Source organism: Vidua macroura, chromosome 6, assembly GCF_024509145.1.
Source record: "Vidua macroura isolate BioBank_ID:100142 chromosome 6, ASM2450914v1, whole genome shotgun sequence".
In the NCBI taxonomy this organism is placed as follows: Eukaryota; Metazoa; Chordata; class Aves; order Passeriformes; family Viduidae; genus Vidua; species Vidua macroura.
This window is the reverse complement of record NC_071576.1, coordinates 47,923,487-47,937,152: the sequence shown is the minus strand read 5'-3', so window position 1 is coordinate 47,937,152 and position 13,666 is coordinate 47,923,487. Positions and strand designations below refer to the sequence as shown.

General features: G+C 43.7%; 1 protein-coding gene across 3 annotated transcripts in view; it reads left to right on the top strand.

The window, feature by feature from the left end:
• Positions 1 to 13,666, top strand: part of LOC128809462 (USP6 N-terminal-like protein) — an 80,015-nt gene that overhangs the window by 11,956 nt on the left and 54,393 nt on the right. The window lies entirely within an intron of this gene.

Genomic DNA, 13,666 nt, shown 5'->3' with positions numbered 1-13,666 from the left:
ATGCCTCTTGCTATGCTACGAGCAGGTCTGCTTGCATCTCAATTCCAATATCTGGTTTACTTTGAAGAGGGGAAAATATAGGGCTGGGTTGCAGTCTACTATTGTATTATCTGGAATTGTGTTCACAGCTGATCAGAGGTGCGTGTGCAACTGGAATTGGAGTGGAATATTTTGCCATCTGTGGTTGCTCGGGGGAGGTCTGAAAAGCAGGTGCATGATCCTGCTGTGGGAGCATTAATGAACAAGGAGGGTTGGCCTGGTGCACTGAACTCAAACCTTCAGTTTGCCATAGGAGCAAAAGGAGCTACTTCTGCAAACATCTATGCCTCATGGATCTCATAAAAATGGTATTGCTTTGCATTTAGCTTGCCTGAATGGCCCATTTGATTTTATAAGGATATAATCACAACTTGCTGCATAGAGATTTCTTGATCCCTAAATAAGTGAAATGGATTCATTATGGAAAGAGATCTTTCTTGAAAACCTGGTTCATCCAGGACTGTCTGGGCAGTGCTGCAGACGTGAAGAGGAGTAGGAGTCAGGGTGGAGCTGTTTCCACCCGATTCTCTTGTATTTCCTGGGGTTTATCACAGCATGCAAGCAAATGTGCCCTCCACTTTGGATCTGAAAGCACAGCTGGTTAGTTGAGCACTATCTGTGCTTCCTGTGCCAGTCTTCTTATGCTTTCCTTTTCTTAATTAATTTTCTGCTGTAAGAGGCCTCTTCTTAAAGGGAAAACCACAATAAGAAGGGAACAGCAAACGTAGGAGTGCCTCCATTTGCTAGCAAGTTGTTGCAGGTGTGTCTGAGTTGGGGGAGCCAGCACTGAGTCAGTGTCCCAGACTTCCGGTGACTCAGGTGGCAAAATCCCAGGTAATTCCCTTCTCATGCCTGAATTGCAGTGGATTTCCGGTAACAAACTCTCACGTTCTGTAGTGACCATGCAGGGAATGCCATTCTCTCCCTTCCAAATGGGTTATGACCAGTTGGTTCACTGGGGATGCAGGCACATGGTGGTGGTGGCACTTCTCTTCCTGCCACCACAGGCAGAAAGTTGATTTATCTCAGCACCCTCAACCTTACCTCGCTCGCTCCTTCCCCTGCCTCCCCTCCCTGCCTTGTTTCTTGTTAAGGTGGGATAAGTCACAGGAGTTGCAGCTGTCTATTAAGCTTGAGGAGATTATTAAGCAAATCTGAAGGCTGTGTTCTCCTGGCAGATCTGCTTGCATGCATTATCCACTACTTCATTGTACTGGAAGGAGATCTATTTTCTGAAACATGGTTTATTTTTAGTCAAGATTTTCCCTGTCTAACTGGCAAAAGTTCAGCATTTGCAGCAGGATTTGCAGAAGAAGCAATTTTGCCAAATCCTTGGACTGGGGGAAGGGAGAGCAAATGTTATATTAGCTAGCAAAAAAGCTAATTGCTGACTTTAAAAACAGCTTTGTTGTGAGAACATAAGGGTTGGGTGATGCAAGTTGAGAACAGTGTTGTGTTGCTGCACTGGATAACTCAGTCTGGGTTGCTCTTGCTTTTCCTTTTGACCGCTGACACAGAGGTTAACCAGCAGTGGGTGGGGAGTGCTGCTCAGGGGTAGGTAGTCAATGAGCCAACCTTTTGACCTGACCCTGAGCAGTGAGTTAGCAGTTACCTTAACTATGGCATCCATGGGAAAATTCTGTCCCTGCCATGCATTTGCACTGTCCTGTTGCAGCCATGTTTGGGGCCCCTGGAGGCTCACTGAGGGTTGAGCTTTTTGGTGATATGGAATGTATCATGCCCATATTTGAGTGCCCTTGTCAGATACCCTGAAATGAATAGGGTGGCACATGGGATGTCCTGCGGCAGTGCTGCAGCTGTCTTCTCCTCTCTTCCCCAGCTGCTGCTCCAGGGACAAACTGTCTACACATGCCTCATTGCTTTCACCAACTGCTTCTAACTACTTTGGGTCTTGTACTGCTTTCTCACGTGAGCAGCAACCTTTCAGAGGTGCAGGGATATTTTCTTCTTGGTCTTGCGTCTCCTCAGACATTTCCACCATTCCTTTTACAAAGGTAATCTTTGTTACCATTAGCTGGTAGTGCTGCAAGCAACAGACATCGGAGAATGACACCAGAGAGTGGATGACTGTGTCCAAAGCCTTTGGTACTTACTCCTCTGAAAAAATGAGAGTTGATTCTGCATTTGGGCATGTAAATAATTTGTTTCCTGCTCTACGTTAACTCCAGCATGATGCTTTTTTTTTTTCCTGCCCCAATTCCCCAAGAGACAATTGCATAGCAACTTTGTCATGGTTCCATTAAGAAAACAAGGAGAAATCCTTCAGTTCCAAGTTTTTTTCTGAATGTTTGGAAACCAGAAAAAAGGAGAGGAAGTAACACTAAGAGTTTAAGTGTATTCTGCATTTGGAACAAGTTGGTATATGTTGCCTGCAGGTAAAGACCTGCATCTTTGTGAAAGGATTGGGGCTGAAACAAAATTTTAAGTGCTGTTTCAGTCATTGGGGTAAAAGCACCATGAGAATCAAGGTAGGAGCACTCATCAACTGCCTAGAGCAGTAATCTTCCTAAAGGAATTAATCTTATTTCACCTGATAAAAGAATTTATGCAGTGGGGGAAGTCTCTACCATTTCCTGCCAAGCTTTCTGAGAAGACTAGGAAAAAAATAAGTGCCAAAATGACACTCTTCTCTCCATGGGGGGAGAGGGCTTATGTCTTTGTAAGACCTGTTGTTATCTTTCTGTTAAAAACCATCTGCATTAACTGGCAAATCAGGATTGTTTTAGCTATTCAATTTTCCTTAGTTCCCTGAGGACTTCCTAGTTGCAAACCTATTTACAAATCCCCTGTCCATCTGGGATACAGATGATCTCATTGCCCCAGTGTTGATGCAGAAGTAGGCCCCATGCTTGCCATGCACCTGGTGGCCTATGGATGTAGAGACTTCATAAGTTTTAAGCTGTTCCTTAGGGAAAGTTTGTGGGTTGTTGGGTTTTGTGGTTTTCCCTTACATTGCTAATTATTTCAGGGAAATTCCTATCTTATTAGTGCTTTCTCCCCAAAAGCAATTCTCTTCTTCTCTGTCTCTTGCCTTCAGAGGCTGGAAGAACGCTGATATGTTAGGAAAGCCAGTCTCTGTTTTAAATGGCCTTAAGCATGTTAAGATTCAGGTCAATTTCCTCTTACAGTGGCTTGCTACAAAATGAGTGGGAATCTCAGGGCATCCCTGGGTCAGCTTTTTTCTCATGCTCCGGAAGATTTCATTCCAGACAGGTGAGTTTGTGGAGGAGGAGATGTCCATCTCAAGTTTTGTGTTACTCTGATAGGAAAATATTTTTTCTATCAGTGAATTTTTGCTGATATCATTGAATTATGCTTAAAGTATGTGGGCATATGTTGTTATCTGCTGGCAAAGACACTGAAAATCAGAGTCCTGGATTGGCCTAAAGGTTCATGTAAGCTGCTAATGTCTGAATCAATACCCTGTCTCCAGTGGTGTAAGAGGAGCTGCTCTGGAAGGACTTGGATAGAGGCTGAGCAGCCTAATTCAGCATTCCATCTGCTCTAGCTTGACCCTGTGCCTTGCAAATGTGCTGGGTTTTAAGCAGGCTGAGAGCTGAACTTGACTGGCAGCCTCCAGTCACAGGTACTGGGGCAGGTGAGGAGCTGAGTGCTGGAGCCCATGCCTGCATGGGAGGGTGCAGCAGTGGGAATCCCAGCAGTCTCTGGGTTACCTGCAGCAAAGAATGGAGCTGACTTCAGACTGCCATTTTAAACCTCTGTTTAGTGCAGGTGAGCAGTTTTGTGGGCATTCCATAGTTTGTGCTTACCCAGCCCTCCCAGCACAACTGTGCCAGTGTTCCTCAGCTTGGTTTCACAAGCAGAGAGCTCATGCAGCCCTCATGGAGGGTCAGCATTTGGTGACTGCCTGAACTGCTGCTTATCCCCAAAGGTGCTTCTGCTCTGCATTGCTCTGTAATTACTTGCCACAAATTTTGTCCTCCCCAGCAGCTTTCACTGTGATTTTTAAAAGGGAAAAAAAGTAACCACTTGGACAGATGGACATCTGGGAAGACTGGTAGTGGGTAGGGGGAATGGTTTTAGCCCTGGTACTTGCATGCAGCATACTCTCCAGGCAGAGCCCACTGTGATTCTTGATGAAGTTTCCCTTTTCTTGGCTGGCTCATTGGAAAACCCTTTTTCACTCCAAGTTTTGTTTGGAAAGAGAGACACCTACACAGATGGCTGCTTTTCAGTTGTCATTCATGTTCCTTTCTGCATTACCCTCAGGTGAAATCCAGGCTTGCCAAAAAAACATATCCCAGATTTAGAAAGAAACTAAACAGTAAGAATATTCTGCTTCTTCTCTCTAAGCTGGGAATGCAGTGGGCTCATATTTTATCAGTTCATAAGAGATTGTGTTATTTTTTCTTTTTGGCTGAGTTTCCTTGTAGTTCTCTTTTTAGTTTTCCTCAGAGAAAAGGTACAGCTTTCATTAAGGGTCGTTTTGGCTATGTTTTGCTCATTCCTTGAGACTGTCTGAGTGGTTCCACTTTTTTCAGACAAGTGCCAATGCTCTGCTTTGGCGTCCTGCTGGTCTCATCTGATAAGGGTTGGGATGTTTTTTCCTCCTAAGTGGCTCTCAGAATTGCTGGATTGATAAATAATAAGTGTTTTTAGGTCTTTGAGATATTGTGGCAGAGGGGAAGGGGATGAGAACAATAGCATTGCTGGAAAGCATGAATTTGGTATGCTGGTGATTTATGAGACTGAAGTTAGAGCCTCTTGCTTGGACCCCTTGCTAGGTTCCAGGATGCTGTGGATGGCGCAGTCCCTAAAACTCAGGTTTTAGGGACTTGCATTGCTCCTGGCATTTTAGCTGTAGAGAAGCTGTGATTGGACTTCAAGTGCCCTGGAGAGGATGCAGGAGGGTCCCACACCAGGGTGCAGAAAGATGAGGCTGACGAATAAGGTGAAAATGGCAACCTGAAATGGCAAAGGTTTCTGGTAGGTTTCTAGAAGTGTGGCTTGCTGTCCATTTCCTTCTTTATTTATCTAACCTTTCAAAATTGCTGTGGCAGGCTGGTGGTAGGCTTTGGGAGGCTGGAAAGATGCCAGTACAAGGAGGTGGCTAGTGCTTCCTTCCAAGTGTATTAACTCATTCCTGAAATATGCATTTCTTCTAAAAATAATAATTTCTACAGTAGCTGTTTTTGGAGCCTCAGTGGTCATGCTTTGAGTGGAAATGAGACTGTCAAAGGGTTTTTCAGGAGAGCAGGATCAGGCACATGCATAGCCTTCAATGGTGCTGACAGTGATGCCATCAGCCCCACGTGCTTCCAGACCTCCATGTTGTATGGTGAGGAGCACACCAAGGAGAAGTGTAGTCCCCCAGGGATTTAGCAGGTTGCATCTCTATCAAAGAGGATTTTTTAAGGGTTTGACAATCAATCCTCCACTCCTTGTTTTTTGCCCTGGCATGGTGCCAGCAGCCTAGGTGTGGTGGCTGGGCTTGTCCCACATCCAGGTGGAAGCTGTGGGAGCATTGGAGTTGGGAGGATCAGGGGGTGGAACCCTGCATGGTGTAAGTGCCAGCAGCTGCAAAAACCCCTGTGCCAGTTTTCTACTCAATGCAGTCCTGGATTAAACAAAGTAAAAACCAGGGTAATGGGAACCAGGATAAATGGATTGACCATGGTGATTTTCTTTTTTGTCTTTATTTCCTAGCATGCAATTGCTATAATTCTTCTGTGTTACTTTCATCATTCTTGATTTCTGAAAGTATGTTTTCCTTTTTTTTATTCTTTTCCTGAGGGTTTTGGACAGTGTTTTCCAAAGCTATTGTGGTGGGTATTTCCCCTTCTCTCTCAGAAGCAGCTTTCATTTTGGAATGAATAGCTCAGCATTGTTCACATTGTATTCCACTTTTATGGGCTTTTTTTCCCCTTTGGACTTTGACAAAAGGGGAAAGCAGTCTCCTAAATACTTCTGGAGTCTTTTGGGTCACTTTGCAGAAAATATTTCTTTCCTGTTATAGAAGGCCTCATATTCCAAAGCTCCAAGCAGGAAAGCTGTTCACATTGGAGTTTCTGAAAAGGTGGTTCTTGCATAGCTTTTGCTTGGTTTTGGCCAGTTTCAGGTAAGATTGTGCTGAATTCACCCTCGAGCAGGACTTTGTAACCTTGTAGGAGTTAACTTCCGTTGTAACATTTCTAATGACCTAACTTGCTACTACTGGTTTCTACAGAGCATCCCACATGTTAAACCTGTTCCACTCTTGCAGACCAATGCCTATTTTCAAACTCTCCCAATTCCCTGCAGAAATAACAGGTTATTAATAGGATCTTTATGCATATGTGTTTACCAGCTTGACATAGCTTTGCACCAAAGTGTCTCTTTACCTACATTGCACTCAGAAGCTGAACCCTGTGGTCACCATGGTGTACATCTGCAAGCCTCCCTTGGTTTGTTCAAAGCATGATGATCTGGCTGTGCAAACACTAAAATTTGCCTCCCTATTTTAAAATGAGTTGCAATAAAAAAATTATCCACTCAGGTTCTTATGGATCTAAATATTGTCTATTTGAGATGAGGGTTGATTTGCATTTTTGTTTTTTCCCCCTTCCATTGCAATAGCAGTGAACAGCTTTGGGTTATGGAACAGCCTAGGTATATGGTACTTGTAGCATAGCAGTGATGTTTCCTAGGATGTGTCTGACTTCTTCCCTTCTCTTTTAATGATCATTGGTCTTGTTGAGCGGGCACAAGGTTCTCCTGGTCTGTTGGGTCCCAGGAGTCTGCTTTGGTGAGCCAGCTGCAGGGACAGGATGTGAGGCACCAACCACAGCAAGTCACTGTGATCTTCTCAGCTGCCACTCATTACTATGACCTTGCAGCATTTGCAGTGTGTGATCTGATACTCAGGAGAAAGGTTTCCTGAGTGGTAACTGTCTGAACATGCAATCCCAGGACTTGTTGCAGCTGACCAGCCACTTGGATATGCTCTGACAAACAATGTGCTCCTCTGGCTATAGTTCCCCTTAAGATGGCAAGAGAAAAATAGAGGGTGGAGGCAGAGAATGTGGCACATGTAGAGATTCATAACTTCTTCTCAAGTCCTTGTTCTCTTTCGTCCTTCAAATTAGCTTTTTCCCACCTAGTGTGATAACAGAATTTTGTAATAAAATCCACATGGGAGAAACCAGTGGCGTGTTTTCTAGTCAAAACAGCCTCCATGTCATCTGACTATTCAAATGACAATAGAGAAGTGTTTGGATTAAGAGACTAGAGGTTGAATGCGTGTTGAATGAATTAGTTTCTCTCCTTTAATGATGTAATGGTGACGCTGTTAGAGAAACCACAAAAGAAGAACATTTCTCAGAGCATCTCTTCTGAGTACATGTGTAAAAACTGCAAACTCAAGTCCTTTTAATCTCTGTTAAAACTGTTGGTTTTTTTGGGAGATGCTTTTTCTTGGTTGGGTTTTGTGGTGGGACAGCAATATGTGCTTGCTGCTGGCAATGGGTTGGTCTCAGAGCAGAGGAGCTTGTCTTCCTTTTTTAGCCCTTGTTCTCCTTTCAAGTCATGCCATGCTGTAGCAGCCCCTCTGAGGAGATTGGTGATAGGTGTGGAGGGATAATAATTATTTATCTTCAAAACAATGTTGAAGTATGAAGTACGAAGAAGACCATTTTCTTCACAACTGTTTGTTTATATTGACCTGGAGTAATACTCCAAGCATGGTGATGACTTTTATTTCCATAGGAAAAGATGCACTTTCTTTTCTTCTTTAATTCAGTTTCCCTTAAGGTTGCTTGAAGCAGCTATTCCTTTGGCTGTTTTCAAATACCAGCCAAAAATAGTGGTGTTCAGCCTTCAGAAGGCTTTATGTGTAGGTTAAATGAAGGGGTAATTTACTAAAGGACCTAACCATGGCACTGCAGCATCCCTTAGGTAGGTGTAGTCATCATTACCTAAAAATGCCTAAGGTATAATAAGAACTTGATGATGCCCCTTCTTGAAAAATCTGGTTAGAATTAGAGGCCAATTTTAAAAATGCAATTTTTGGAAGGACTCATATTTTACATTTTGAATATTATTTGTGAGTGAAAATGCTGTTTCCTTCTCTTTCTGACACCAAGAGAGAGAGCCCCTTCAGGCATCCAAGGCAAGAGGACCAGGAGACATCTCCATGCTGCAGTAGATTCTCTCTTTAACTCTTTTTGCCTGGTGTATTAAAATCCCTCCAGATAGCCTGGGTTGTGTTTAAATCATCTTATCCTCTACCTTAACTACAAAGCTCTCTTGAATATTTTTTACTGTTACTGTTGAGAGAGAACATTTCTGTAAGTAGCCTGATGGCAAGGCTATCAGTATGTTAATTGTGAGTAAAAAAAAAAAAGAAAAAGGAAAAAAGTCTATGGACTATATGCTTGAGCTTTCCAACCTTGGAGGTTTGGCAGGCATGTTGTGAAAGAGACTCCTGCTTTCCTGATGGAAACCTCTTGAATTAAACTTTCTTTGAGTCAAGGGACTTTGTATGTCTGTGTATGTATGGAAAAGCCTGCGAGTGTACTTCTCTCTCGGCATCTGTGGAAAAACCAGCTGCTGTGTCTGCTTGTCAGTGTTTGTCCTGGGGATCTGCCTGAAAAGCTGTTTTTTCCATTGCTTGAGCAGAATATCAGGCTTGGCACACTTCGTCATGCAAAGTGATACAGATAGGGTTGGCAGCTGGCACACCTTTTAAAGAGCTTGTTATTATAATCTTGCCATAACTCATTAATTATGCTGCTGAGGTAATGGTAGTGGTATACTAGTCTAGCTAAAACAACTTCTATACAAACCAAGGTTCACTTTGGTTCTATCCTTCCAGCTTGACGCGCTGCAAAGGTACAAGGCAGTTCTATTCTTCTGTACTTCTCCCTCATGCATGTATTGGTATCTGTGATAAAATAATCCCATGCTGTTGCTAACCAGGTTGCAAAAGCCGCAAGGATGATGCGTGGGAAAACAGACTTGATGCTAATGATTAAGCAGAATAATAATTTAGATCACAGAATCAGAGTGGTTTGGGTTGGAAGAGACCTTAAAGATCATCTCATTCAACTCCCCTGCCATAAGCAGGAACACCTTCCACTAGACCAGGTATAAGATGCCTAATGCTTTCTTAATAGTTACAGCTGTACACATGAAAATATGATTAATGTATTGATAAGAACACCCTGCAAAAGGTATACAGTGGGAATTTTTACCTATGTAAAAATGTTACTTGTAGATGTAACTTCATATTTATACCTAAGTATGAATTTATCTAATGAAGGATTAGCTATTGGACTGCTTTTGAAAAGTCACAGTGGTTGTGCTTACTGAGAACTCTGTAAAGCTGCATTGATCTGTAAATCAGGCAATCACCTCCTTTTTTGTGGAAATGTGACCCTAACAAAAAGAAGTCTTTAGATTAATTTCACTTACATACTGTTTTCCTTCCAAATCTAGAATTTCAATTAATGAAAGTAGCAGGGGAACAGAGGCTTATATGATGTTCTTGAGAAGATTTTCGGGATACCCTTTGCAGCAAAGAGGCAAGGAGCTGTCAGCTTTCCCCATTTGCTATGCTTGTCCCCTGGTGTGCTCTTGTCTACAGAGCAGATGCTGGAGGGCACCAGCTCAGTGCAAACTCTGCACTAAAATACTCTGCTGGTCTGAGGTAAGTGTAATTGCTGTGTCTCTTTCCTGGGGGCTGAGGTATTCACCTTTCCTGGAAATAAAGAAGAAAAAATCAGCTGCATTAGCAGATCAAAAAAGAGCAATCTGCCAGCCTTCCTAATGCACAGGTCACACCATGCCCGGAGCTGGGCTTTCTGTTAAGAGCAGCTCAAATAAGAAAAGCAAGCAAACCTCCAAACACAACAGAAACCAAAATTAACAAAGGAAACATCTGCTTTTCAGATGAACTGATATAGGTGAGGAAGGAAAAAAACAAGTCATCAGAGACTTCCAAAGGCTTGCTGCTTTGGCCAGGAATCTGCAACTTGAGATGGCAGGCACTTCATAGTGTGATGGTGATGCAGGTGGTTCTATGGTGCTAACCTAGGCAAAAGCAGGCTGGGTGATGAGAAGTGGCTGATGATGCTGAGCTAGGATGCAGGAAGGCCAAGACTCTGGTCTTACTCTGTTTAGAAGAGTTGAGATGTGCCTCTCCAGGACAGCTCTGGTTCTGTTGTGGGCAGACAGGAATGAAGGAAGGAAACTTTGTCCCAGCATTGGCCTCTATTTTCACTTTGCATATTAAAGTGGAGTGTGGCAGTGCTGAGCGACTTGTTTGGCCACTCTGAATGAGCATCTCTCCATGGCAACAGGAGAGGAGCCTTGGTCCACAGGGCACTTCAGGCTGAGGTGGGTTGATTCATTTGAAAGTCTGGCACAAGGCAGTGATGCTTAGGTTACTGGTTTTATTACCATAGCATCTGTAATGCTGGGTTAAGGATGCATCCCTGCAAGCACACGAGCAGGAGGGCTGTTTCTTCTGGTTATTCTCCTAGTTGTCAGAAGCCCAACTGGTTCAAGGTGAGAGAAGAAAGAAGAGAAAGGGTTGTTTTAGCTGGATGCCAAATACAAAGAGGGGGTGTAATGTGCCTGCAGGCTGCATCGTCGGCGCATAAACCTAGTGAACAGGAGAGAGGACAGACTGCTTGTATTGGCACTGCTGTCAGCTCTCATTTTCTCACAGCTGGGGAACCATGAATGCACAGACTCCATTGATGGGATGTCCTGGTTTTAACCTTCTCAGTTGAGGGATTTGTCAGCCCCAAAGCATAACATGTTTCTGTGTGCACCTTTCCAGTAGCAAAGGGTTTCACACCCTTTGCTGAGTGGTCCCTTCCAGCCTCAGAGCTGGTTAGTACCATATTGCTTATCTGCACCTCTCTGTGGAGCAAGAGATGACGGGCCCACACTTTCTAATTGTGATCGTCGCTCTCATTATTACTGTCTGCAATGTCCGTAGAGCTCAATTTTTTATTTAACCAGCAACTGGTGAGAGAATCCTCTTGAAATTTTGCAAACTTTTGATTTTAGTTCCTTAAAATTCTTGGCTTCTTCTAGTCGGAAATGGGTAACCTGGTGTGAGAGTACCTCAGTGCTCTTAGTGTGCATGAACACTTGAAGCAGCTGCCTAGGATGGGAAGCACGACAAAAGCACAAAGAATTAGAAGCATTTTGTCAGCCTGGTTGGAAAGTAGCTACAGCAGTGAGCAAATGATTCCTTTTATGTGCACATGCAGTGTCTGACATCCAGGCAGAATGCTGACAAGCTGCTGTGGCTTGGAGGACAAGTTGAATGATCTGCATAAAGTCCTTATGATTTCTTCTCTCAAAGCAGAAGTGGCTAAAAAACCTTCAGAAGAAGAGGCCCTTCTGATTCTGTTGTTAATTTGTTCTAGAGGATTGGTTGCCACAAGAAGTATCTCTACTCCAGGTTTCTGGTTTTGGATCTGCTCCTGGTTCAAGGAGATAGAGGTGTTCTCTGTGTGAGCCATTACCCTATTTCCTGGACCTTGCATTCATGCATCTTCTGACAGACAGAGATGCCTTAGAGTCAAGTTGATCAGCTTCCTCCCTGCCATGAATGTTTCTACTGTTAATGAAAGATATTTTTGTTTTGGAGGCAAAACACACCCAAAGACACCCTTGCAGGTTTGTTTGTGCCAGGTTTTGACTCAGATACTTAGTGAAACAGAGGAACAGCTTGAAAACAGTGCCCTGGTCCGTCAGCTGCCTGAGGAGAAGTGCAGGAGTAAAGTGGCTTAAAGCTCCTTCAGTTCAGCAGTGTGCACAGCACCACCTTCCTGTTCCTTGTGAGTGCACTGATTTTCACAGCCTTCCAGCACCACCTACCAATTAATGGCTTTGAGAGGGCTTGCTGTGCGTGGGAAAGCTGTGATGTAGAGAGGTGATCTTGCTGTGTCTTTCTGGAATTTTGTCGTGGCGCAAGAGGTTTGTAAGCATGATCTGCTTCTTGCAGCATCTGAGATTGCAGTGGTCTGTGTGGCAGGGATGTCCAAGCAGATGGAGATGCCTCTTGCCCTCAGATTTCCTCTACAAAGTATGTAGCCCATTAATCATGAGTGTGTGTGTCTTTTTCAATGGGCTGGTGGCTGTAGATGCTGGATAAATTATTGGGGATCTCCGTTTTGGAGTTTGAGCTGCCTTTTGGTAGATGAAGGGTTGCACTTGTTTCTTTGAACACTTGCAGCTTCTGTTTCAGAGTGTCACACTGTGGAGAAGACAAGACATGCTGTGTCTCACTGCTTGGAGTTCTGCACCAGAGAAAACATTTCCCCTCTGAATCCTCTGTCTGGGAAAGATGTTCTCTGCAAGAACAGTTGGAAGTATCTGTGATCCCCTCTTGTTCTGCTTGTACAAGAGCCCTGTCAGAGACAGTTTCTTAAGGTGCCAGGTCAAAGGGTTTAAATGCTGGAGCCCAAAGCTTTCCCAGCTCTGCTGTAATGCCCGTGTGTGGTAGCTCAAGAGTGGAAGGTCTGCCACGTTGGCTCCAGCCAAGGTCCAGATTGGCCAGTATCCTCCCCTGGTGACAACCAGACTGGATCCTCAGGGAAGGAGGATTCTCAAGATTTAACAGTTGCACCAGTGTTGTCCTCCTGCAGAGTCCATGGTACATTGCAGACACTTTCTATAACTCGCTCTGAGTAGCAGAACATGCCACAACACAATTGTGGGTCACTCAGAAGAAGTATTTCCTCCTTCTGGTTAACTTTTTTTTTTCTGCTGTCTCATGGTCTTTCACTGTGAAGAGTTGTTCTTTGCTCCTAACGTGGTTTACATTACACCAGTGGGTCCTGCAGGTTGTTTTCTTTCTTGCCTCATTGCATAGGTACCTTTTTTTGGGGTGCCCACAGCTTAATATTTCATGATGATCCACTGTCTGCTTTGACTGTGCTGCTCTGGAGTTTGAATTCAGGCAAATACTTTGTGGATGCTTTGAAGGGGATTAGAACTGACCTCTAATTGAAGGGAAAATGGAGTAATGTCAGATGTAGCTGTAAAAGCATTCTGTGCTTCTAGATGGAAGAGCTGTTGAACATACTGAAGAGAAGGAATTTAGAAACATGTCCACATGACCCCACATCTGTTACTCAGCAGGCATTTCTGTGGCACATCTTGCATTTATTTTCTTGCTAAAACTTTAGGCAATATATCAGTGTTGCCATTCTGTAACTGGACACCCCTTTGCACTGTCTGCCTCTCCAGCCAAAAATGAAGTGAGAGTGATGTTAGCTAATGGCATGATCTCAGCAGTTAATCTAGACGAAGACAGAAGTTGGCTGCTCTCTCCATTTATTCACTTAGTTTAAAGTACTGAAAGCCACAAATGAACTCGTTTCAGTTTTCCAATGCTGTGATAAGAAGATAACCAGCCCCATTTCCTAAAATTTTCCAGAGCTGATGTCCATGCACATAGAAAAATCCAATGCATCCAAAGTCTAACTCACAGGTTCCTATGCAAGAGCACCACTGCTTGAGATGGCTTGATGGAAATAATGGTGCATCCAGCAAATTGATAATCATGTTCCACAACAGATAGTACACTTAACAGCAGCTTAACTTCCTGTTTTGTCTGTAGGTTTTTCTGATCTCTCCTCAGCAA